This window comes from Schistocerca gregaria, chromosome 8, assembly GCF_023897955.1.
Source record: "Schistocerca gregaria isolate iqSchGreg1 chromosome 8, iqSchGreg1.2, whole genome shotgun sequence".
Taxonomy (NCBI): Eukaryota; Metazoa; Arthropoda; class Insecta; order Orthoptera; family Acrididae; genus Schistocerca; species Schistocerca gregaria.
In genome coordinates this window covers 6,439,902-6,464,629 of record NC_064927.1, presented here as the reverse complement: position 1 = coordinate 6,464,629, position 24,728 = coordinate 6,439,902, and the positions used below count along the sequence as shown (strand labels likewise).

Here is a 24,728-nt window from a genome sequence, read left to right as displayed (position 1 = left end):
TTTGACGCCACTAGCTCTGCAGGTTGTCATGCAATTCCTTACCTCTCAGAAATGATTATGAAATAAAAGTGAAGTACGTGAGAAGTGTGACGTTAGGAAAACATTAGGCAACATGGAGAGATTCTGTATGGGACCACCCAACCCAAACGAGTACTGTGTGACGTGCTGCCCGGCAAGTATTCACCGAAGCAGCCCGTCCAGCTCAGTCGGTAGAGCATGAGACTCTTAATCTCAGGGTCGTGGGTTCGAGCCCCACGCTGGGCGAAACGGAATTTTGTTCCGCTGCAGATGTAAATTACCGTTTTTCTGATTAACGTGATGTAATGGAAATAGCAACTTTAAACTTTGCCTACGTCTCTGTCAGTCGCAAGGAAACTGTATTTGAAGGTGAAGGTGATTTTGTAGACATGTGTGAAAGACATGTTCTGAAATGCAAGTGTTGTTGTTTGGAGAGGACATCGGTTACGTGTCAGATGTGTAGCCAAGCAGTAATGGGTCGCCATAGCTGCAAATATTAGTCGGTAATATGAAGTGTTGTCAGCCTAAGTCTGATGATCCAGACGACCGTAAGGACGAAGTAAACAAAAGTACCGCTAGGCCGCGCCTCTTTAGCTCGGTGGTAGAGCACTGGACTAGTAAACCAAGGGTCGTGAGTTCCATCCTCAAAGGCAGAAGTCGAATTTTGGAAATCAGTTGCGCGTCGTGGCCGTATAGCAAACAGTATCTGTGATGACGAACAATTAGCGACATGCCTTTTATTAAGAATTACTCTCAGATGTGATTAAGGCGAATGGCGCAGATAAAGCCTTTGCCAAAGCGGTTCAGCATAAGGTGGGACGAGGCAGTCTGAATTACATTTTATAGATGTATGTCTCACATATGTCAGAGCCTCTCGCGGTCGTCGTCGTCGTCGTCGTCGTCGTCGTCGTCGTCGTCGCCGCCGCCGCCGCCGCCGCTTCTGCAGAAGTAGCAAATGGCCATCGTGGCAAATGCGGCGAGGCACGCTCTGCCTTCGATTCCGTATGCACGAAGTGTGTGGTCCTGTTTCCCAGTCTATATTTGGTCGGTCACGTAAGAGGTTGAATGTAACGAATGGGTGGGAAAGAGCAAGGGCAGCGGCTGTGTAGAACGAAAACACAAATTATCAGGGGTGTGAGCGTTTCGAGATGAGTCATATACAAGTTGCACTTGGTCGTTAGTGACTGTGTGGCCTAATAGATAAGGCGTCGGACTTCGGATCTGAAGATTACAGGTTCGAATGCTGTCACGCTCGCGTTTTATCAGTTCTGAAAAAGAAACATACCGTTTTAATGTAGCATTTGAGCAGTACGAAACCGTCTGAATGTTGCTGTTGACCATTTTCTGCTTGGAGATGCTCTTGAGCTTGAAACACACACTACAAGACCGGTGTTAACTAGCGAAATGGTCGGCAGAGTGCCGTCACCGCGAGTTTCCACTGGCACTTGCACATCTAAAACAACGTCGGAAAGTAACTCGTTCGCCTTTTGAGTCACATCAAGTATGAGTGTTAATTTTGACGCCACTAGCTCTGCAGGTTGTCATGCAATTCCTTACCTCTCAGAAATGATTATGAAATAAAAGTGAAGTACGTGACGAGTGTGACGTTAGGAAAACATTAGGCAGCATGGAGAGATTCTGTATGGGACCACCCAACCCAAACGAGTACTGTGTGACGTGCTGCCCGGCAAGTATTCACCGAAGCAGCCCAGCTAGCTCAGTGGGTAGAGCATGAGACTCTTGATCTCAGGGTCGTGGGTTCGAGTCCCACGCTGGCCGAAATGGAATTTTGTTGCGCTGCAGATGTAAATTACCGTTTTTCTGATTAACGTGATGTAATGGAAATAGCAACTTTAAACTTTGCCTAAGTCTCTGTCAGTCGCAAGGAAACTGTATTTGAAGGTGAAGGTGATTTTGTAGACATGTGTGAGAGACATGTTCTGAAATGCAAGTGTTGTTGTTTGGAGAGGACATTGGTTACGTGTCAGATGTGTAGCCAAGCAGTAATGGGTCGCCATAGCTGCAAATATTTGTCGGTAATATGAAGTGTTGTCAGCTTAAGTCTGATGATCCAGACGACCGTAAGGACGATGTACGCAAAGGTACCGCTAGGCCGCGCCTCTTTAGCTCAGTGGTAGAGCACTGGACTAGTGAACCAAGGGTCGTGAGTTCCATCCTCAAAGGAAGAAGTCGAATTTTGGAAATCAGTTGCGCGTCGTGGCCGTATAGCAAACAGTATCTGTGATGACGAACAATTACCGACATGCCTTTTATTAAGAATTACTCTCAGATGTGATTAAGGCGAATGGCGCAGATAAAGCCTTTGCCAAAGCGGTTCAGCATAAGGTGGGACGAGGCAGTCTGAATTACATTTTATAGATGTATTTCTCACATATGTCAGAGCCTCTCGCGGTCGTCGTCGTCGTCGTCGTCGTCGCCGCCGCCGCTTCTGCAGAAGTAGCAAATGGCCATCGTGGCAAATGCGGCGACGCACGCCCTGCCTTCGATTCCGTATGCACGAAATGTGTGGTCTTGTTTCCCAGTCTATATTTGTTCGGTCACGTAAGAGGTTGAATGTAACGAATGGGTGGGAAAGAGCAAGGGCAGCGGCTGTGTAGAACGAAAACACAAATTATCAGGGGTGTGAGCGTTTCGAGATGAGTCATATACAAGTTGCACTTGGTAGTCAGTGACTGTGTGGCCTAATAGATAAGGCGTCGGACTTCGGATCTGAAGATTACAGGTTCGAATGCTGTCACGCTCGTGTTTTATCAGTTCTGAAAAAGAAACATACCGTTTTAATGTAGCATTTGAGCAGTACGAAACCGTCTGAATGTTGCTGTTGACCATTTTCTGCTTGGAGATGCTCTTGAGCTTGAAACACACACTACAAGACCGGTGTTAACTAGCGAAATGGTCGGCAGAGTGCCGTCACCGCGAGTTTCCACTGGCACTTGCACATCTAAAACAACGTCGGAAAGTAACTCGTTCGCCTTTTGAGTCACATCAAGTATGAGTGTTAATCTTGACGCCACTAGCTCTGCAGGTTGTCATGCAATTCCTTACCTCTCAGAAATGATTATGAAATAAAAGTGAAGTACGTGACGAGTGTGACGTTAGGAAAACATTAGGCAGCATGGAGAGATTCTGTATGGGACCACCCAACCCAAACGAGTACTGTGTGACGTGCTGCCCGGCAAGTATTCACCGAAGCAGCCCGGCTAGCTCCGTCGGTAGAGCATAAGACTCTTAATCTCAGGGTCGTGGGTTCGAGCCCCACGCTGGGCGAAACGGAATTTTGTTCCGCTGCAGATGTAAATTACCGTTTTTCTGATTAACGTGTTGTAATGGAAATAGTTACTTTAAACTTTGCCTACGTCTCTGTCAGTCGCAAGGAAACTGTATTTGAAGGTGAAGGTGATTTTCTAGACATGTGTGAAAGACATGTTCTGAAATGCAAGTGTTGTTGTTTGGAGAGGACATCGGTTACGTGTCAGATGTGTAGCCAAGCAGTAATGGGTCGCCATAGCTGCAAATATTAGTCGGTAATATGAAGTGTTGTCAGCTTAAGTCTGATGATCCAGACGACCGTAAGGACGAAGTACGCAAAAGCACCGCTAGGCCGCGCCTCTTTAGCTCAGTGGTAGAGCACTGGACTAGTAAACCAAGGGTCGTGAGTTCCATCCTCAAAGGAAGAAGTCGAATTTTGGAAATCAGTTGCGCGTCGTGGCCGTATAGCAAACAGTATCTGTGATGACGAACAATTACCGACATGCCTTTTATTAAGAATTACTCTCAGATGTGATTAAGGCGAATGGCGCAGATAAAGCCTTTGCCAAAGCGGTTCAGCATAAGGTGGGACGAGGCAGTCTGAATTACATTTTATAGATGTATTTCTCACATATGTCAGAGCCTCTCGCGGTCGTCGTCGTCGTCGTCGTCGTCGTCGTCGTCGTCGTCGCCGCCGCCGCCGCTTCTGCAGAAGTAGGAAATGGCCATCGTGGCAAATGCGGCGAGGCACGCCCTGCCTTCGATTCCGTATGCACGAAGTGTGTGGTCCTGTTTCCCAGTCTATATTTGGTCGGTCACGTAAGAGGTTGAATGTAACGAATGGGTGGGAAAGAGCAAGGGCAGCGGCTGTGTAGAACGAAAACACAAATTATCAGGGGGTGTGAGCGTTTCGAGATGAGTCATATACAAGTTGCTCTTGGTCGTCAGTGACTGTGTGGCCTAATAGATAAGGCGTCGGACTTCGGATCTGAAGATTACAGGTTCGAATGCTGTCACGCTCGTGTTTTATCAGTTCTGAAAAAGAAACATACCGTTTTAATGTAGCATTTGAGCAGTACGAAACCGTCTGAATGTTGCTGTTGACCATTTTCTGCTTGGAGATGCTCTTGAGCTTCAAACACACACTACAAGACCGGTGTTAACTAGCGAAATGGTCGGCAGAGTGCCGTCACCGCGAGTTTCCACTGGCACTTGCACATCTAAAACAACGTCGGAAAGTAACTCGTTCGCCTTTTGAGTCACATCAAGAATGAGTGTTAATTTTGATGCCACTAGCTCTGCAGGTTGTCATGCAATTCCTTACCTCTCAGAAATGATTATGAAATAAAAGTGAAGTACGTGACGAGTGTGACGTTAGGAAAACATTAGGCAACATGGAGAGATTCTGTATGGGACCACCCAACCCAAACGAGTACTGTGTGACGTGCTGCACGGCAAGTATTCACGAAGCAGCCCGTCTAGCTCAGTCGGTAGAGCATGAGACTCTTAATCTCAGGGTCGTGGGTTCGAGCCCCACGCTGGGCGAAACGGAATTTTGTTCCGCTGCAGATGTAAATTACCGTTTTTCTGATTAACGTGATGTAATGGAAATAGCAACTTTAAACTTTGCCTACGTCTCTGTCAGTCGCAAGGAAACTGTATTTGAAGGTGAAGGTGATTTTGTAGACATGTGTGAAAGACATGTTCTGAAATGCAAGTGTTGTTGTTTGGAGAGGACATCGGTTACGTGTCAGATGTGTAGCCAAGCAGTAATGGGTCGCCATAGCTGCTAATATTAGTCGGTAATATGAAGTGTTGTCAGCTGAAGTCTGATGATCCAGACAACCGTAAGGACGAAGTACACAAAAGTACCGCTAGGCCGCGCCTCTTTAGCTCGGTGGTAGAGCACTGGACTAGTAAACCAAGGGTCGTGAGTTCCATCCTCAAAGGCAGAAGTCGAATTTTGGAAATCAGTTGCGCGTCGTGGCCGTATAGCAAACAGTATCTGTGATGACGAACAATTAGCGACATGCCTTTTATTAAGAATTACTCTCAGATGTGATTAAGGCGAATGGCGCATATAAAGCCTTTGCCAAAGCGGTTCAGCATAAGGTGGGACGAGGCATTCTGAATTACATTTTATAGATGTATTTCTCACATATGTCAGAGCCACTCGCGGTCGTCGTCGTCGTCGTCGTCGTCGTCGTCGTCGTCGTCGTCGTCGTCGTCGCCGCCGCCGCCGCCGCTTCTGCAGAAGTAGCAAATGGCCATCATGGCAAATGCGGCGAGGCACGCCCTGCCTTCGATTCCGTATGCACGAAGTGTGTGGTCTTGTTTTCCAGTCTATATTTGGTCGGTCACGTAAGAGGTTGAATGTAACGAATGATTGGGAAAGAGCAAGGGCAGCGGCTGTGTAGAACGAAAACACAAATTATCAGGGGTGTGAGCGTTTCGAGATGAGTCATATACAAGTCCCACTTGGTTGTCAGTGACTGTGTGGCCTAATAGATAAGGCGTCGGACTTCGGATCTGATGATTACAGGTTCGAATGCTGTCACGCTCGTGTTTTATCAGTTCTGAAAAAGAAACATACCGTTTTAATGTAGCATTTGAGCAGTACGAAACCGTCTGAATGTTGCTGTTGACCATTTTCTGCTTGGAGATGCTCTTGAGCTCGAAACACACACTACAAGACCGGTGTTAACTAGCGAAATGGTCGGCAGAGTGCCGTCACCGCGAGTTTCCACTGGCACTTGCACATCTAAAACAACGTAGGAAAGTAACTGGTTCGCCTTTTGAGTCACATCAAGTATGAGTGTTAATCTTGACGCCACTAGCTCTGCAGGTTGTCATGCAATTCCTTACCTCTCAGAAATGATTATGAAATAAAAGTGAAGTACGTGACGAGTGTGACGTTAGGAAAACATTAGGCAACATGGAGAGATTCTGTATGGGACCACCCAACCCAAACGAGTACTGTGTGACGTGCTGCCCGGCAAGTATTCACGAAGCAGCCCGTCTAGCTCAGTCGGTAGAGCATGAGACTCTTAATCTCAGGGTCGTGGGTTCGAGCCCCACGCTGGGCGAAACGAAATTTTGTTCCGCTGCAGATGTAAATTACCGTTTTTCTGATTAACGTGATGTAATGGAAATAGCAACTTTAAACTTTGCCTACGTCTCTGTCAGTCGCAAGGAAACTGTATTTGAAGGTGAAGGTGATTTTGTAGACATGTGTGAAAGACATGTTCTGAAATGCAAGTGTTGTTGTTTGGAGAGGACATCGGTTACGTGTCAGATGTGTAGCCAAGCAGTAATGGGTCGCCATAGCTGCAAATATTAGTCGGTAATATGAAGTGTTGTCAGCTGAAGTCTGATGATCCAGACGACCGTAAGGACGAAGTACGCAAAGGTACCGCCAGGCCGCGCCTCTTTAGCTCAGTGGTAGAGCACTGGAATAGTAGACCAAGGGTCGTGAGTTCCATCCTCAAAGGAAGAAGTCGAATTTTGGAAATCAGTTGCGCGTCGTGGCCGTATAGCAAACAGTATCTGTGATGACGAACAATTACCGACATGCCTTTTATTAAGAATTACTCTCAGATGTGATTAAGGCGAATGTCGCAGATAAAGCCTTTGCCAAAGCCGTTCAGCATAAGGTGGGACGAGGCAGTCTGAATTACATTTTATAGATGTATTTCTCACATATGTCAGAGCCTCTCGCGGTCGTCGTCGTCGTCGTCGTCGTCGTCGTCGTCGCCGCCGCCGCCGCTTCTGCAGAAGTAGCAAATGGCCATCGTGGCAAATGCGGCGAGGCACGCCCTGCCTTCGATTCCGTATGCACGAAGTGTGTGGTCTTGTTTTCCAGTCTATATTTGGTCGGTCACGTAAGAGGTTGAATGTAACGAATGATTGGGAAAGAGCAAGGGCAGCGGCTGTGTAGAACGAAAACACAAATTATCAGGGGTGTGAGCGTTTCGAGATGACTCATATACAAGTTGCACTTGGTCGTCAGTGACTGTGTGGCCTAATAGATAAGGCGTCGGACTTCGGATCTGAAGATTACAGGTTCGAATGCTGTCACGCTCGTGTTTTATCAGTTCTGAAAAAGAAACATACCGTTTTAATGTAGCATTTGAGCAGTACGAAACCGTCTGAATGTTGCTGTTGACCATTTTCTGCTTGGAGATGCTCTTGAGCTTGAAACACACACTACAAGACCGGTGTTAACTAGCGAAATGGTCGGCAGAGTGCCGTCACCGCGAGTTTCCACTGGCACTTGCACATCTAAAACAACGTCGGAAAGTAACTCGTTCGCCTTTTGAGTCACATCAAGAATGAGTGTTAAGTTTGACGCCACTAGCTCTGCAGGTTGTCATGCAATTCCTTACCTCTCAGAAATGATTATGAAATAAAAGTGAAGTACGTGACGAGTGTGACGTTAGGAAAACATTAGGCAACATGGAGAGATTCTGTATGGGACCACCCAACCCAAACGAGTACTGTGTGACGTGCTGCCCGGCAAGTATTCACGAAGCAGCCCGTCTAGCTCAGTCGGTAGAGCATGAGACTCTTAATCTCAGGGTCGTGGGTTCGAGCCCCACGCTGGGCGAAACGAAATTTTGTTCCGCTGCAGATGTAAATTACCGTTTTTCTGATTAACGTGATGTAATGGAAATAGCAACTTTAAACTTTGCCTACGTCTCTGTCAGTCGCAAGGAAACTGTATTTGAAGGTGAAGGTGATTTTGTAGACATGTGTGAAAGACATGTTCTGAAATGCAAGTGTTGTTGTTTGGAGAGGACATCGGTTACGTGTCAGATGTGTAGCCAAGCAGTAATGGGTCGCCATAGCTGCAAATATTAGTCGGTAATATGAAGTGTTGTCAGCTGAAGTCTGATGATCCAGACGACCGTAAGGACGAAGTACACAAAAGTACCGCTAGGCTGCGCCTCTTTAGCTCGGTGGTAGAGCACTGGACTAGTAAACCAAGGGTCGTGAGTTCCATCCTCAAAGGAAGGTGTCGAATTTTGGAAATCAGTTGCGCGTCGTGGCCGTATAGCAAACAGTATCTGTGATGACGAACAATTACCGACATGCCTTTTATTAAGAATTACTCTCAGATGTGATTAAGGCGAATGGCGCAGATAAAGCCTTTGCCAAAGCGGTTCAGCATAAGGTGGGACGAGGCAGTCTGAATTACATTTTATAGATGTATTTCTCACATATGTCAGAGCCTCTCGCGGTCGTCGTCGTCGTCGTCGTCGTCGTCGCCGCCGCTGCCGCTTCTGCAGAAGTAGCAAATGGCCATCGTGGCAAATGCGGCGAGGCACGCCCTGCCTTCGATTCCGTATGCACGAAGTGTGTGGTCTTGTTTTCCAGTCTATATTTGGTCGGTCACGTAAGAGGTTGAATGTAACGAATGGGTGGGAAAGAGCAAGGGCAGCGGCTGTGTAGAACGAAAACACAAATTATCAGGGGTGTGAGCGTTTCGAGATGAGTCATATACAAGTTGCACTTGGTCGTCAGTGACTGTGTGGCCTAATAGATAAGGCGTCGGACTTCGGATCTGAAGATTACAGGTTCGAATGCTGTCACGCTCGTGTTTTATCAGTTCTGAAAAAGAAACATACCGTTTTAATGTAGCATTTGAGCAGTACGAAACCGTCTGAATGTTGCTGTTGACCATTTTCTGCTTGGAGATGCTCTTGAGCTTGAAACACACACTACAAGACCGGTGTTAACTAGCGAAATGGTCGGCAGAGTGCCGTCACCGCGAGTTTCCACTGGCACTTGCACATCTAAAACAACGTAGGAAAGTAACTGGTTCGCCTTTTGAGTCACATCAAGTATGAGTGTTAATTTTGACGCCACTAGCTCTGCAGGTTGTCATGCAATTCCTTACCTCTCAGAAATGATTATGAAATAAAAGTTAAGTACGTGACGAGTGTGACGTTAGGAAAACATTAGGCAACATGGAGAGATTCTGTATGGGACCACCCAACCCAAACGAGTACTGTGTGACGTGCTGCCCGGCAAGTGTTCACCGAAGCAGCTCGGCTAGCTCAGTCGGTAGAGCATGAGACTCTTAATCTCAGGGTCGTGGGTTCGAGCCCCACACTGGGCGAAACGGAATTTTGTTCCGCTGCAGATGTAAATTACCGTTTTTCTGATTAACGTGATGTAATGGAAATAGCAACTTTAAACTTTGCCTACGTCTCTGTCAGTCGCAAGGAAACTGTATTTGAAGGTGAAGGTGATTTTGTAGACATGTGTGAAAGACATGTTCTGAAATGCAAGTGTTGTTGTTTGGAGAGGACATCGGTTACGTGTCAGATGTGTAGCCAAGCAGTAATGGGTCGCCATAGCTGCAAATATTAGTCGGTAATATGAAGTGTTGTCAGCTTAAGTCTGATGATCCAGACGACCGTAAGGACGAAGTACGCAAAGGTACCGCTAGGCCGCGCCTCTTTAGCTCAGTGGTAGAGCACTGGACTAGTAGACCAAGGGTCGTGAGTTCCATCCTCAAAGGAAGAAGTCGAATTTTGGAAATCAGTTGCGCGTCGTGGCCGTATAGCAAACAGTATCTGTGATGACGAACAATTACCGACATGCCTTTTATTAAGAATTACTCTCAGATGTGATTAAGGCGAATGGCGCAGATAAAGCCTTTGCCAAAGCCGTTCAGCATAAGGTGGGACGAGGCAGTCTGAATTACATTTTATAGATGTATTTCTCACATATGTCAGAGCCTCTCGCGGTCGTCGTCGTCGTCGTCGTCGTCGTCGTCGTCGTCGTCGCCGCCGCCGCCGCCGCTTCTGCAGAAGTAGCAAATGGCCATCGTGGCAAATGCGGCGAGGCACGCCCTGCCTTCGATTCCGTATGCACGAAGTGTGTGGTCTTGTTTCCCAGTCTATATTTGGTCGGTCACGTAAGAGGTTGAATGTAACGAATGGGTGGGAAAGAGCAAGGGCAGCGGCTGTGTAGAACGAAAACACAAATTATCAGGGGTGTGAGCGTTTCGAGATGAGTCATATACCAGTTGCACTTAGTCGTCAGCGACTGTGTGGCCTAATAGATAAGGCGTCGGACTTCGGATCTGAAGATTACAGGTTCGAATGCTGTCACGCTCGTGTTTTATCAGTTCTGAAAAAGAAACATAAAGTTTTAATGTAGCATTTGAGCAGTACGAAACCGTCTGAATGTTGCTGTTGACCATTTTCTGCTTGGAGATGCTCTTGAGCTTGAAACACACACTACAAGACCGGTGTTAACTAGCGAAATGGTCGGCAGAGTGCCGTCACCGCGAGTTTCCACTGGCACTTGCACATCTAAAACAACGTCGGAAAGTAACTCGTTCGCCTTTTGAGTCACATCAAGTATGAGTGTTAATCTTGACGCCACTAGCTCTGCAGGTTGTCATGCAATTCCTTACCTCTCAGAAATGATTATGAAATAAAAGTGAAGTACGTGACGAGTGTGACGTTAGGAAAACATTAGGCAACACGGAGAGATTCTGTATGGGACCACCCAACCCAAACGAGTACTGTGTGACGTGCTGCCCGGCAAGTATTCACTGAAGCAGCTCGGCTAGCTCAGTCGGTAGAGCATGAGACTCTTAATCTCAGGGTCGTGGGTTCGAGCCCCACGCTGGGCGAAACGGAATTTTGTTCCGCTGCAGATGTAAATTACCGTTTTTCTGATTAACGTGATGTAATGGAAATAGCAACTTTAAACTTTGCCTACGTCTCTGTCAGTCGCAAGGAAACTGTATTTGAAGGTGAAGGTGATTTTGTAGACATGTGTGAAAGACATGTTCTGAAATGCAAGTGTTGTTGTTTGGAGAGGACATCGGTTACGTGTCAGATGTGTAGCCAAGCAGGAATGGGTCGCCATAGCTGCAAATATTAGTCGGTAATATGAAGTGTTGTCAGCTTAAGTCTGATGATCCAGACGACCGTAAGGACGAAGTACGCAAAGGTACCGCTAGGCCGCGCCTCTTTAGCTCAGTGGTAGAGCACTGGACTAGTAAACCAAGGGTTGTGAGTTCCATCCTCAAAGGAAGAAGTCGAATTTTGGAAATCAGTTGCGCGTCGTGGCCGTATAGCAAACAGTATCTGTGATGACGAACAATTACCGACATGCCTTTTATTAAGAATTACTCTCAGATGTGATTAAGGCGAATGGCGCAGATAAAGCCTTTGCCAAAGCGGTTCAGCATAAGGTGGGACGAGGCAGTCTGAATTACATTTTATAGATGTATTTCTCACATATGTCAGAGCCTCTCGCGGTCGTCGTCGTCGTCGCCGCCGCTGCCGCTTCTGCAGAAGTAGCAAATGGCCATCGTGGCAAATGCGGCGAGGCACGCCCTGCCTTCGATTCCGTATGCACGAAGTGTGTGGTCTTGTTTTCCAGTCTATATTTGGTCGGTCACGTAAGAGGTTGAATGTAACGAATGGGTGGGAAAGAGCAAGGGTAGCGGCTGTGTAGAACGAAAACACAAATTATCAGGGGTGTGAGCGTTTCGAGATGAGTCATATACAAGTTGCAATTGGTCGTCAGTGACTGTGTGGCCTAATAGATAAGGCGTCGGACTTCGGATCTGAAGATTACAGGTTCGAATGCTGTCACGCTCGTGTTTTATCAGTTCTGAAAAAGAAACATACCGTTTTAATGTAGCATTTGAGCAGTACGAAACCGTCTGAATGTTGCTGTTGACCATTTTCTGCTTGGAGATGCTCTTGAGCTTGAAACACACACTACAAGACCGGTGTTAACTAGCGAAATGGTCGGCAGAGTGCCGTCACCGCGAGTTTCCACTGGCACTTGCACATCTAAAACAACGTAGGAAAGTAACTGGTTCGCCTTTTGAGTCACATCAAGTATGAGTGTTAATCTTGACGCCACTAGCTCTGCAGGTTGTCATGCAATTCCTTACCTCTCAGAAATGATTATGAAATAAAAGTGAAGTACGTGACGAGTGTGACGTTAGGAAAACATTAGGCAACATGGAGAGATTCTGTATGGGACCACCCAACCCAAACGAGTACTGTGTGACGTGCTGCCCGGCAAGTATTTACCGAAGCAGCTCGGCTAGCTCAGTCGGTAGAGCATGAGACTCTTAATCTCAGGGTCGTGGGTTCGACCTCCACACTGGGCGAAACGGAATTTTGTTCCGCTGCAGATGTAAATTACCGTTTTTCTGATTAACGTGATGTAATGGAAATAGCAACTTTAAACTTTGCCTACGTCTCTGTCAGTCGCAAGGAAATTGTATTTGAAGGTGAAGGTGATTTTGTAGACATGTGTGAAAGACATGTTCTGAAATGCAAGTGTTGTTGTTTGGAGAGGACATCGGTTACGTGTCAGATGTGTAGCCAAGCAGTAATGGGTCGCCATAGCTGCAAATATTAGTCGGTAATATGAAGTGTTGTCAGCTGAAGTCTGATGATCCAGACGACCGTAAGGACGAAGTACGCAAAGGTACCGCTAGGCCGCGCCTCTTTAGCTCAGTGGTAGAGCACTGGACTAGTAGACCAAGGGTCGTGAGTTCCATCCTCAAAGGAAGAAGTCGAATTTTGGAAATCAGTTGCGCGTCGTGGCCGTATAGCAAACAGTATCTGTGATGACGAACAATTAGCGACATGCCTTTTATTAAGAATTACTCTCAGATGTGATTAAGGCGAATGGCGCAGATAAAGCCTTTGCCAAAGCCGTTCAGCATAAGGTGGGACGAGGCAGTCTGAATTACATTTTATAGATGTATTTCTCACATATGTCAGAGCCTCTCGCGGTCGTCGTCGTCGTCGTCGTCGTCGTCGTCGTCGTCGTCGCCGCCGCCGCCGCTTCTGCAGAAGTAGCAAATGGCCATCGTGGCAAATGCGGCGAGGCACGCCCTGCCTTCGATTCCGTATGCACGAAGTGTGTGGTCTTGTTTCCCAGTCTATATTTGGTCGGTCACGTAAGAGGTTGAATGTAACGAATGATTGGGAAAGAGCAAGGGCAGCGGCTGTGTAGAACGAAAACACAAATTATCAGGGGTGTGAGCGTTTCGAGATGAGTCATATACAAGTTGCACTTGGTCGTCAGTGACTGTGTGGCCTAATAGATAAGGCGTCGGACTTCGGATCTGAAGATTACAGGTTCGAATGCTGTCACGCTCGTGTTTTATCAGTTCTGAAAAAGAAACATACCGTTTTAATGTAGCATTTGAGCAGTACGAAACCGTCTGAATGTTGCTGTTGACCATTTTCTGCTTGGAGATGCTCTTGAGCTTGAAACACACACTACAAGACCGGTGTTAACTAGCGAAATAGTCGGCAGAGTGCCGTCACCGCGAGTTTCCACTGGCACTTGCACAACTAAAACAACGTCGGAAAGTAACTCGTTCGCCTTTTGAGTCACATCAAGAATGAGTGTTAATTTTGACGCCACTAGCTCTGCAGGTTGTCATGCAATTCCTTACCTCTCAGAAATGATTATGAAATAAAAGTGAAGTACGTGACGAGTGTGACGTTAGGAAAACATTAGGCAACATGGAGAGATTCTGTAAGGGACCACCGAACCCAAACGAGTACTGTGTGACGTGCTGCCCGGCAAGTATTCACGAAGCAGCCCGTCTAGCTCAGTCGGTAGAGCATGAGACTCTTAATCTCAGGGTCGTGGGTTCGAGCCCCACACTGGGCGAAACGAAATTTTGTTCCGCTGCAGATGTAAATTACCGTTTTTCTGATTAACGTGATGTAATGGAAATAGCAACTTTAAACTTTGCCTACGTCTCTGTCAGTCGCAAGGAAACTGTATTTGAAGGTGAAGGTGATTTTGTAGACATGTGTGAAAGACATGTTCTGAAATGCAAGTGTTGTTGTTTGGAGAGGACATCGTTTACGTGTCAGATGTGTAGCCAAGCAGTAATGGGTCGCCATAGCTGCAAATATTAGTCGGTAATATGAAGTGTTGTCAGCTGAAGTCTGATGATCCAGACGACCGTAAGGACGAAGTACACAAAAGTACCGCTAGGCCGCGCCTCTTTAGCTCGGTGGTAGAACACTGGACTAGTAAACCAAGGGTCGTGAGTTCCATCCTCAAAGGCAGAAGTCGAATTTTGGAAATCAGTTGCGCGTCGTGGCTGTATAGCGAACAGTATCTGTGATGACGAACAATTAGCGACATGCCTTTTATTAAGAATTACTCTCAGATGTGATTAAGGCGAATGGCGCAGATAAAGCTTTTGCCAAAGCGGTTCAGCATAAGGTGGGACGAGGCAGTCTGAATTACATTTTATAGATGTATTTCTCACATATGTCAGAGCCTCTCGCGGTCGTCGTCGTCGTCGTCGTCGTCGCCGCCGCCGCTTCTGCAGAAGTAGCAAATGGCCATCGTGGCAAATGCGGCGAGGCACGCCCTGCCTTCGATTCCGTATGCACGAAGTGTGTGGTCTTGTTTTCCAGTCTATATTTGGTCGGTCACGTAAGAGGTTGAATGTAACGAATGGGTGGGAAAGAGCAAGGGCAGCGGCTGTGTAGAACGAAAACACAAATAATCAGGGGTGTGAGCGTTTCGAGATGAGTCATATACAAGTTGCACTTGGTCGTCAGTGACTGTGTGGCCTAATAGATAAGGCGTCGGACTTCGGATCTGAAGATTACAGGTTCGAATGCTGTCACGCTCGTGTTTTATCAGTTCTGAAAAAGAAACATACCGTTTTAATGTAGCATTTGAGCAGTACGAAACCGTCTGAATGTTGCTGTTGACCATTTTCTGCTTGGAGATGCTCTTGAGCTTGAAACACACACTACAAGACCGGTGTTAACTAGCGAAATGGTCGGCAGAGTGCCGTCACAGCGAGTTTCCACTGGCACTTGCACATCTAAAACAACGTCGGAAAGTAACTCGTTCGCCTTTTGAGTCACATGAAGAATGAGTGTTAATTTTGACGCCACTAGCTCTGCAGGTTGTCATGCAATTCCTTACCTCTCAGAAATGATTATGAAATAAAAGTGAAGTACGTGACGAGTGTGACGTTAGGAAAACATTAGGCAACATGGAGAGATTCTGTATGGGACCACCCAACCCAAACGAGTACTGTGTGACGTGCTGCCCGGCAAGTATTCACGAAGCAGCCCGTCTAGCTCAGTCGGTAGAGCATGAGACTCTTAATCTCAGGGTCGTGGGTTCGAGCCCCACGCTGGGCGAAACGGAATTTTGTTCCGCTGCAGATGTAAATTACCGTTTTTCTGATTAACGTGATGTAATGGAAATAGCAACTTTAAACTTTGCCTACGTCTCTGTCAGTCGCAAGGAAACTGTATTTGAAGGTGAAGGTGATTTTGTAGACATGTGTGAAAGACATGTTCTGAAATGCAAGTGTTGTTGTTTGGAGAGGACATCGTTTACGTGTCAGATGTGTAGCCAAGCAGTAATGGGTCGCCATAGCTGCAAATATTAGTCGGTAATATGAAGTGTTGTCAGCTGAAGTCTGATGATCCAGACGACCGTAAGGACGAAGTACACAAAAGTACCGCTAGGCCGCGCCTCTTTAGCTCGGTGGTAGAGCACTGGACTAGTAAACCAAGGGTCGTGAGTTCCATCCTCAAAGGAAGAAGTCGAATTTTGGAAATCAGTTGCGCGTCGTGGCCGTATAGCAAACAGTATCTGTGATGACGAACAATTACCGACATGCCTTTTATTAAGAATTACTCTCAGATGTGATTAAGGCGAATGGCGCAGATAAAGCCTTTGCCAAAGCCGTTCAGCATAAGGTGGGACGAGGCAGTCTGAATTACATTTTATAGATGTATTTCTCACATATGTCAGAGCCTCTCGCGGTCGTCGTCGTCGTTGTCGCCGCCGCCGCCGCCGCCGCTTCTGCAGAAGTAGCAAATGGCCATCGTGGCAAATGCGGCGAGGCACGCCCTGCCTTCGATTCCGTATGCACGAAGTGTGTGGTCTTGTTTTCCAGTCTATATTTGGTCGGTCACGTAAGAGGTTGAATGTAACGAATGGGTGGGAAAGAGCAAGGGCAGCGGCTGTGTAGAACGAAAACACAAATTATCACGGGTGTGAGCGTTTCGAGATGAGTCATATACAAGTTGCACTTGGTCGTCAGTGACTGTGTGGCCTAATAGATAAGGCGTCGGACTTCGGATCTGCAGATTACAGGTTCGAATGCTGTCACGCTCGTGTTTTATCAGTTCTGAAAAAGAAACATACCGTTTTAATGTAGCATTTGAGCAGTACGAAACCGACTGAATGTTGCTGTTGACCATTTTCTGCTTGGAGATGCTCTTGAGCTTGAAACACACACTACAAGACCGGTGTTAACTAGCGAAATGGTCGGCAGAGTGCCGTCACCGCGAGTTTCCACTGGCACTTGCACATCTAAAACAACGTCGGAAAGTAACTGGTTCGCCTTTTGAGTCACATCAAGTATGAGTGTTAATCTTGACGCCACTAGCTCTGCAGGTTGTCATGCAATTCCTTACCTCTCAGAAATGATTATGAAATAAAAGTGAAGTACGTGACGAGTGTGACGTTAGGAAAACATTAGGCAACATGGAGAGATTCTGTATGGGACCACCCAACCCAAACGAGTACTGTGTGACGTGCTGCCCGGCAAGTATTCACGAAGCAGCCCGTCTAGCTCAGTCGGTAGAGCATGAGACTCTTAATCTCAGGGTCGTGGGTTCCAGCCCCACGCTGGGCGAAACGGAATTTTGTTCCGCTGCAGATGTAAATTACCGTTTTTCTGATTAACGTGATGTAATGGAAATAGCAACTTTAAACTTTGCCTACGTCTCTGTCAGTCGCAAGGAAACTGTATTTGAAGGTGAAGGTGATTTTGTAGACATGTGAGAAAGACATGTTCTGAAATGCAAGTGTTGTTGTTTGGAGAGGACATCGGTTACGTGTCAGATGTGTAGCCAAGCAGTAATGGGTCGCCATAGCTGCAAATATTAGTCGGTAATATGAAGTGTTGTCAGCTGAAGTCTGATGATCCAGACGACCGTAAGGACGAAGTACACAAAAGTACCGCTAGGCCGCGCCTCTTTAGCTCGGTGGTAGAGCACTGGACTAGTAAACCAAGGGTCGTGAGTTCCATCCTCAAAGGCAGAAGTCGAATTTTGGAAATCAGTTGCGCGTCGTGGCCGTATAGCGAACAGTATCTGTGATGACGAACAATTAGCGACATGCCTTTTATTAAGAATTACTCTCAGATGTGATTAAGGCGAATGGCGCAGATAAAGCTTTTGCCAAAGCGGTTCAGCATAAGGTGGGACGAGGCAGTCTGAATTATAAGTCGCCGCCGCCGCCGCCGCTTCTGCAGAAGTAGCAAATGGCCATCGTGGCAAATGCGGCGAGGCACGCCCTGCCTTCGATTCCGTATGCACAAAGTGTGTGGTCTTGTTTCCCAGTCCATATTTGTTCGGTCACGTAAGAGGTTGAATGTAACGAATGGGTGGGAAAGAGCAAGGGCAGCGGCTGTGTAGAACGAAAACACAAATTATCAGGGGTGTGAGCGTTTCGAGATGAGTCATATACAAGTTGCACTTGGTCATCAGTGACTGTGTGGCCTAATAGATTAGGCGTCGGACTTCGGATCTGCAGATTACAGGTTCGAATGCTGTCACGCTCGTGTTTTATCAGTTCTGAAAAAGAAACATACCGTTTTAATGTAGCATTTGAGCAGTACGAAACCGACTGAATGTTGCTGTTGACCATTTTCTGCTTGGAGATGCTCTTGAGCTTGAAACACACACTACAAGACCGGTGTTAACTAGCGAAATGGTCGGCAGAGTGCCGTCTCCGGGAGTTTCCACAGGCACTTGCACATCTAAAACAACGTCGGAAAGTAACTCGTTCGCCTTTTGAGTCACATCAAGTATGAGTGTTAATCTTGACGCCACTAGCTCTGCAGGTTGTCATGCAATTCCTTACCTCTCAGAAATGATTATGAAATAAAAGTGAAGTACGTGACGAGTGTGACGTTAGGAAAACATTAGGCAACATGGAGAAATTCTGTATGGGACCACCCAACCCAAACGAGTACTGTGTGACGTGCTGCCCGGCAAGTATTCACGAAGCAGCCCGTCTAGCTCAGTCGGTAGAGCATGAGACTCTTAATCTCAGGGTCGTGGGTTCGAGCCCCACGCTGGGCGAAACGGAATTTTGTTCCGCTGCAGATGTAAATTACCGTTTTTCTGATTAACGTGATGTAATGGAAATAGCAACTTTAAACTTTGCCTACGTCTCTGTCAGTCGCAAGGAAACTGTATTTGAAGGTGAAGGTGATTTTGTAGACATGTGAGAAAGACATGTTCTGAAATGCAAGTGTTGTTGTTTGGAGAGGACATCGGTTACGTGTCAGATGTGTAGCCAAGCAGTAATGGGTCGCCATAGCTGCAAATATTAGTCGGTAATATGAAGTGTTGTCAGCTGAAGTCTGATGATCCAGACGACCGTAAGGACGAAGTACACAAAAGTACCGCTAGGCCGCGCCTCTTTAGCTCGGTGGTAGAGCACTGGACTAGTAAACCAAGGGTCGTGAGTTCCATCCTCAAAGGCAGAAGTCGAATTTTGGAAATCAGTTGCGCGTCGTGGCCGTATAGCGAACAGTATCTGTGATGACGAACAATTAGCGACATGCCTTTTATTAAGAATTACTCTCAGATGTGATTAAGGCGAATGGCACAGATAAAGCCTTTGCCAAAGCGGTTCAGCATAAGGTGGGACGAGGCAGTCTGAATTACATTTTATAGATGTATTTCTCACATATGTCAGAGCCTCTCGCGGTCGTCGTCGTCGTCGTCGTCGTCGCCGCCGCTGCCGCTTCTGCAGAAGTAGCAAATGGCCATCGTGGCAAATGCGGCGAGGCACGCCCTGCCTTCGATTCCGTATGCACGAAGTGTGTGGTCTTGTTTCCCAGTCTATATTTGTTCGGTCACGTAAGAGGTTGAATGTAACGAATGGGTGGGAAAGAGCAAGGGCAGCGGCTGTGTAGAACGAAAACACAAATTATCAGGGGTGTGAGCGTTTCGAGATGAGTCATGTACAAGTTGCACTTGGTCGTCAGTGAATGTGTGGCCTAATAGATAAGGCGTCGGACTTCGGATCTGAAGATTACAGGTTCGAATGATGTCACGCTCGTGTTTTATCAGTTCTGAAAAAGAAAAATACCGTTTTAATGTAGCATTTGAGCAGTACGAAACCGTCTGAATGTTGCTGTTGACCATTTTCTGCTTGGAGATGCACTAGAGCTTGAAACACACACTACAAGACCGGTGTTAACTAGCGAAATGGTCGGCAGAGTGCCGTCACCGCGAGTTTCCACTGGCACTTGCACATCTAAAACAACGTCGGAAAGTAACTCGTTCGCCTTTTGAGTCACATCAAGTATGAGTGTTAATCTTGACGCCACTAGCTCTGCAGGTTGTCATGCAATTCCTTACCTCTCAGAAATGATTATGAAATAAAAGTGAAGTACGTGACGAGTGTGACGTTAGGAAAACATTAGGCAGCATGGAGAGATTCTGTATGGGACCACCCAACCCAAAAGAGTACTGTGTGACGTGCTGCCCGGCAAATATTCACCGATGCAGCCCGGCTAGCTCAGTCGGTACAGCATAAGACTCTTAATCTCAGGGTCGTGGGTTCGAGCCCCACACTGGGCGAAACGGAATTTTGTTCCGCTGCAGATGTAAATTACCGTTTTTCTGATTAACGTGATGTAATGGAAATAGCAACTTTAAACTTTGCCTACGTCTCTGTCAGTCGCAAGGAAACTGTATTTGAAGGTGAAGGTGATTTTGTAGACATGTGAGAAAGACATGTTCTGAAATGCAAGTGTTGTTGTTTGGAGAGGACATCGGTTACGTGTCAGATGTGTAGCCAAGCAGTAATGGGTCGCCATAGCTGCAAATATTAGTCGGTAATATGAAGTGTTGTCAGCTGAAGTCTGATGATCCAGACGACCGTAAGGACGAAGTACACAAAAGTACCGCTAGGCCGCGCCTCTTTAGCTCGGTGGTAGAGCACTGGACTAGTAAACCAAGGGTCGTGAGTTCCATCCTCAAAGGCAGAAGTCGAATTTTGGAAATCAGTTGCGCGTCGTGGCCGTATAGCGAACAGTATCTGTGATGACGAACAATTAGCGACATGCCTTTTATTAAGAATTACTCTCAGATGTGATTAAGGCGAATGGCGCAGATAAAGCTTTTGCCAAAGCGGTTCAGCATAAGGTGGGACGAGGCAGTCTGAATTACATTTTATAGATGTATTTCTCACATATGTCAGAGCCTCTCGCGGTCGTCGTCGTCGTCGGCGTCGTCGTCGTCGTCGTCGTCGCCGCCGCCGCTTCTGCAGAAGTAGCAAAAGGCCATCGTGGCAAATGCGGCGAGGCACGCCCTGCCTTCGATTCCGTATGCACAATGTGTGTGGTCTTGTTTCCCAGTCTATATTTGTTCGGTCACGTAAGAGGTTGAATGTAACGAATGGGTGGGAAAGAGCAAGGGCAGCGGCTGTGTAGAACGAAAACACAAATTATCAGGGGTGTGAGCGTTTCGAGATGAGTCATGTACAAGTTGCACTTGGTCGTCAGTGAATGTGTGGCCTAATAGATAAGGCGTCGGACCTCGGATCTGAAGATTACAGGTTCGAATGCTGTCACGCTCGTGTTTTATCAGTTCTGAAAAAGAAACATACCGTTTTAATGTAGCATTTGAGCAGTACGAAACCGTCTGAATGTTGCTGTTGACCATTTTCTGCTTGGAGATGCACTTGAGCTTGAAACACACACTACAAGACCGGTGTTAACTAGCGAAATGGTCGGCAGAGTGCCGTCACCGCGAGTTTCCACTGGCACTTGCACATCTAAAACAACGTCGGAAAGTAACTCGTTCGCCTTTTGAGTCACATCAAGTATGAGTGTTAATCTTGACGCCACTAGCTCTGCAGGTTGTCATGCAATTCCTTACCTCTCAGAAATGATTATGAAATAAAAGTGAAGTACGTGACGAGTGTGACGTTAGGAAAACATTAGGCAACATGGAGAGATTCTGTATGGGACCACCCAACCCAAAAGAGTACTGTGTGACATGCTGCCCGGCAAATATTCACCGATGCAGCCCGGCTAGCTCAGTCGGTACAGCATAAGACTCTTAATCTCAGGGTCGTGGGTTCGAGCCCCACACTGGGCGAAACGGAATTTTGTTCCGCTGCAGATGTAAATTACCGTTTTTCTGATTAACGTGATGTAATGGAAATAGCAACTTTAAACTTTGCCTACGTCTCTGTCAGTCGCAAGGAAACTGTATTTGAAGGTGAAGGTGATTTTTTAGACATGTGTGAAAGACATGTTCTGTAATGCAAGTGTTGTTGTTTGGAGAGGACATCGTTTACGTGTCAGATGTGTAGCCAAGCAGTAATGGGTCGCCATAGCTGCAAATATTAGTCGGTAATATGAAGTGTTGTCAGCTGAAGTCTGATGATCCAGACGACCGTAAGGACGAAGTACACAAAAGTACCGCTAGGCCGCGCCTCTTTAGCTCGGTGGTAGAGCACTGGACTAGTAAACCAAGGGTCGTGAGTTCCATCCTCAAAGGAAGAAGTCGAATTTTGGAAATCAGTTGCGCGTCGTGGCCGTATAGCAAACAGTATCTGTGATGACGAACAATTACCGACATGCCTTTTATTAAGAATTACTCTCAGATGTGATTAAGGCGAATGGCGCAGATAAAGCCTTTGCCAAAGCCGTTCAGCATAAGGTGGGACGAGGCAGTCTGAATTACATTTTATAGATGTATTTCTCACATATGTCAGAGCCTCTCGCGGTCGTCGTCGTCGTTGTCGCCGCCGCCGCCGCCGCCGCTTCTGCAGAAGTAGCAAATGGCCATCGTGGCAAATGCGGCGAGGCACGCCCTGCCTTCGATTCCGTATGCACGAAGTGTGTGGTCTTGTTTTCCAGTCTATATTTGGTCGGTCACGTAAGAGGTTGAATGTAACGAATGGGTGGGAAAGAGCCAGGGCAGCGGCTGTGTAGAACGAAAACACAAATTATCAGGGGTGTGAGCGTTTCGAGATGAGTCATATACAAGTTGCACTTGGTCGTAAGTGACTGTGTGGCCTAATAGATAAGGCGTCGGACTTCGGATCTGAAGATTACAGGTTCGAATGCTGTCACGCTCGTGTTTTATCAGTTCTGAAAAAGAAACATACCGTTTTAATGCAGCATTTGAGCAGTACGAAACCGTCTGAATGTTGCTGTTGACCATTTTCTGCTTGGAGATGCTCTTGAGCTTGAAACACACACTACAAGACCGGTGTTAACTAGCGAAATGGTCGGCAGAGTGCCGTCACCGCGAGTTTCCACTGGCACTTGCACATCTAAAACAACGTCGGAAAGTAACTCGTTCGCCTTTTGAGTCACATCAAGTATGAGTGTTAATTTTGATGCCACTAGCTCTGCAGGTTGTCATGCAATTCCTTTACCTCTCAGAAATGATTATGAAATAAAAGTGAAGTACGTGACGAGTGTGACGTTAGGAAAACATTAGGCAGCATGGAGAGATTCTGTATGGGACCACCCACCCCAAACGAGTACTGTGTGACGTGCTGCCCGGCAAGTATTCACCGAAGCAGCCCGGCTAGCTCAGTCGGTACAGCATAAGACTCTTAATCTCAGGGTCGTGGGTTCGAGCCCCACGCTGGGCGAAACGGAATTTTGTTCCGCTGCAGATGTAAATTACCGTTTTTCTGATTAACGTGATGTAATGGAAATAGCAACTTTAAACTTTGCCTACGTCTCTGTCAGTCGCAAGGAAACTGTATTTGAAGGTGAAGGTGATTTTGTAGACATGTGTGAAAGACATGTTCTGAAATGCAAGTGTTGTTGTTTGGAGAGGACATCGGTTACGTGTCAGATGTGTAGCCAAGCAGTAATGGGTCGCCATAGCTGCAAATATTAGTCGGTAATATGAAGTGTTGTCAGCTGACGTCTGATGATCCAGACGACCGTAACGACGAAGTACGCTAAGGTACCGCTAGGCCGCGCCTCTTTAGCTCAGTGGTAGAGCACTGGACTAGTAAACCAAGGGTCGTGAGTTCCATCCTCAAAGGAAGAAGTCGAATTTTGGGAATCAGTTGCGCGTCGTGGCCGTATAGCAAACAGTATCTGTGATGACGAACAATTAGCGACATGCCTTTTATTAAGAATTACTCTCAGATGTGATTAAGGCGAATGGCACAGATAAAGCCTTTGCCAAAGCGGTTCAGCATAAGGTGGGACGAGGCAGTCTGAATTACATTTTATAGATGTATTTCTCACATATGTCAGAGCCTCTCGCGGTCGTCGTCGTCGTCGTCGTCGCCGCCGACGCTTCTGCAGAAGTAGCAAATGGCCATCGTGGCAAATGCGGCGAGGCACGCCCTGCCTTCGATTCCGTATGCACGAAGTGTGTGGTCTTGTTTTCCAGTCTATATTTGGTCGGTCACGTAAGAGGTTGAATGTAACGAATGGGTGGGAAAGAGCAAGGGCAGCGGCTGTGTAGAACGAAAACACAAATTATCAGGGGTGTGAGCGTTTCGAGATGAGTCATATACAAGTTGCACTTGGTCGTCAGCGACTGTGTGGCCTAATAGATAAGGCGTCGGACTTCGGATCTGAAGATTACAGGTTCGAATGCTGTCACGCTCGTGTTTTATCAGTTCTGAAAAAGAAACATACCGTTTTAATGCAGCATTTGAGCAGTACGAAACCGTCTGAATGTTGCTGTTGACCATTTTCTGCTTGGAGATGCTCTTGAGCTTGAAACACACACTACAAGACCGGTGTTAACTAGCGAAATGGTCGGCAGAGTGCCGTCACCGCGAGTTTCCACTGGCACTTGCACATCTAAAACAACGTCGGAAAGTAACTCGTTCGCCTTTTGAGTCACATCAAGTATGAGTGTTAATTTTGACACCACTAGCTCTGCAGGTTGTCATGCAATTCCTTACCTCACAGAAATGATTATGAAATAAAAGTGAAGTAGGTGACGAGTGTGACGTTAGGAAAACATTAGGCAACATGGAGAGATTCTGTATGGGACCACCCAACCCAAACGAGTACTGTGTGACGTGCTGCCCGGCAAGTATTCACCAAAGCAGCCAGGCTAGCTCAGGCGGTAGAGCATGAGACTCTTAATCTCAGGGTCGTGGGTTCGAGCCCCACGCTGGGTGAAACAGAATTTTGTTCCGCTGCAGATGTAAATTACCGTTTTTCTGATTAACGTGATGTAATGGAAATAGCAACTTTAAACTTTGCCTACGTCTCTGTCAGTCGCAAGGAAACTGTATTTGAAGGTGAAGGTGATTTTGTAGACATGTGTGAAAGACATGTTCTGTAATGCAAGTGTTGTTGTTTGGAGAGGACATCGGTTACGTGTCAGATGTGTAGCCAAGCAGTAATGGGT

General features: G+C 46.8%; 17 non-coding genes across 17 annotated transcripts; all 17 read left to right on the top strand.

Annotated features, from left to right (window-relative positions):
* Nucleotides 1–191: 191 nt before the first annotated feature.
* Trnak-cuu (transfer RNA lysine (anticodon CUU)) lies at nucleotides 192–264 on the top strand. The gene has a single exon. It is a non-coding gene; the product is annotated as a tRNA-Lys (tRNA).
* Nucleotides 265–1,724: 1,460 nt separating this feature from the next.
* Nucleotides 1,725–1,797, top strand: Trnak-cuu (transfer RNA lysine (anticodon CUU)). Its single transcript has one exon. It is a non-coding gene; the product is annotated as a tRNA-Lys (tRNA).
* Nucleotides 1,798–3,233: 1,436 nt separating this feature from the next.
* Nucleotides 3,234–3,306, top strand: Trnak-cuu (transfer RNA lysine (anticodon CUU)). The gene has a single exon. It is a non-coding gene; the product is annotated as a tRNA-Lys (tRNA).
* Nucleotides 3,307–4,760: 1,454 nt separating this feature from the next.
* On the top strand, nucleotides 4,761–4,833 carry Trnak-cuu (transfer RNA lysine (anticodon CUU)). Its single transcript has one exon. It is a non-coding gene; the product is annotated as a tRNA-Lys (tRNA).
* A 1,468-nt stretch (nucleotides 4,834–6,301) lies between these two features.
* Trnak-cuu (transfer RNA lysine (anticodon CUU)) lies at nucleotides 6,302–6,374 on the top strand. The gene has a single exon. It is a non-coding gene; the product is annotated as a tRNA-Lys (tRNA).
* A 1,447-nt stretch (nucleotides 6,375–7,821) lies between these two features.
* Nucleotides 7,822–7,894, top strand: Trnak-cuu (transfer RNA lysine (anticodon CUU)). The gene has a single exon. It is a non-coding gene; the product is annotated as a tRNA-Lys (tRNA).
* Nucleotides 7,895–9,336: 1,442 nt separating this feature from the next.
* Nucleotides 9,337–9,409, top strand: Trnak-cuu (transfer RNA lysine (anticodon CUU)). Its single transcript has one exon. It is a non-coding gene; the product is annotated as a tRNA-Lys (tRNA).
* A 1,457-nt stretch (nucleotides 9,410–10,866) lies between these two features.
* On the top strand, nucleotides 10,867–10,939 carry Trnak-cuu (transfer RNA lysine (anticodon CUU)). The gene has a single exon. It is a non-coding gene; the product is annotated as a tRNA-Lys (tRNA).
* Nucleotides 10,940–12,369: 1,430 nt separating this feature from the next.
* Trnak-cuu (transfer RNA lysine (anticodon CUU)) lies at nucleotides 12,370–12,442 on the top strand. The gene has a single exon. It is a non-coding gene; the product is annotated as a tRNA-Lys (tRNA).
* Nucleotides 12,443–13,895: 1,453 nt separating this feature from the next.
* Nucleotides 13,896–13,968, top strand: Trnak-cuu (transfer RNA lysine (anticodon CUU)). Its single transcript has one exon. It is a non-coding gene; the product is annotated as a tRNA-Lys (tRNA).
* Nucleotides 13,969–15,403: 1,435 nt separating this feature from the next.
* Trnak-cuu (transfer RNA lysine (anticodon CUU)) lies at nucleotides 15,404–15,476 on the top strand. The gene has a single exon. It is a non-coding gene; the product is annotated as a tRNA-Lys (tRNA).
* Nucleotides 15,477–16,914: 1,438 nt separating this feature from the next.
* Trnak-cuu (transfer RNA lysine (anticodon CUU)) lies at nucleotides 16,915–16,987 on the top strand. The gene has a single exon. It is a non-coding gene; the product is annotated as a tRNA-Lys (tRNA).
* A 1,380-nt stretch (nucleotides 16,988–18,367) lies between these two features.
* On the top strand, nucleotides 18,368–18,440 carry Trnak-cuu (transfer RNA lysine (anticodon CUU)). The gene has a single exon. It is a non-coding gene; the product is annotated as a tRNA-Lys (tRNA).
* A 1,439-nt stretch (nucleotides 18,441–19,879) lies between these two features.
* Nucleotides 19,880–19,952, top strand: Trnak-cuu (transfer RNA lysine (anticodon CUU)). The gene has a single exon. It is a non-coding gene; the product is annotated as a tRNA-Lys (tRNA).
* Nucleotides 19,953–21,403: 1,451 nt separating this feature from the next.
* Trnak-cuu (transfer RNA lysine (anticodon CUU)) lies at nucleotides 21,404–21,476 on the top strand. Its single transcript has one exon. It is a non-coding gene; the product is annotated as a tRNA-Lys (tRNA).
* A 1,440-nt stretch (nucleotides 21,477–22,916) lies between these two features.
* Nucleotides 22,917–22,989, top strand: Trnak-cuu (transfer RNA lysine (anticodon CUU)). Its single transcript has one exon. It is a non-coding gene; the product is annotated as a tRNA-Lys (tRNA).
* Nucleotides 22,990–24,422: 1,433 nt separating this feature from the next.
* On the top strand, nucleotides 24,423–24,495 carry Trnak-cuu (transfer RNA lysine (anticodon CUU)). Its single transcript has one exon. It is a non-coding gene; the product is annotated as a tRNA-Lys (tRNA).
* The last annotated feature ends 233 nt before the right edge of the window (nucleotides 24,496–24,728 follow it).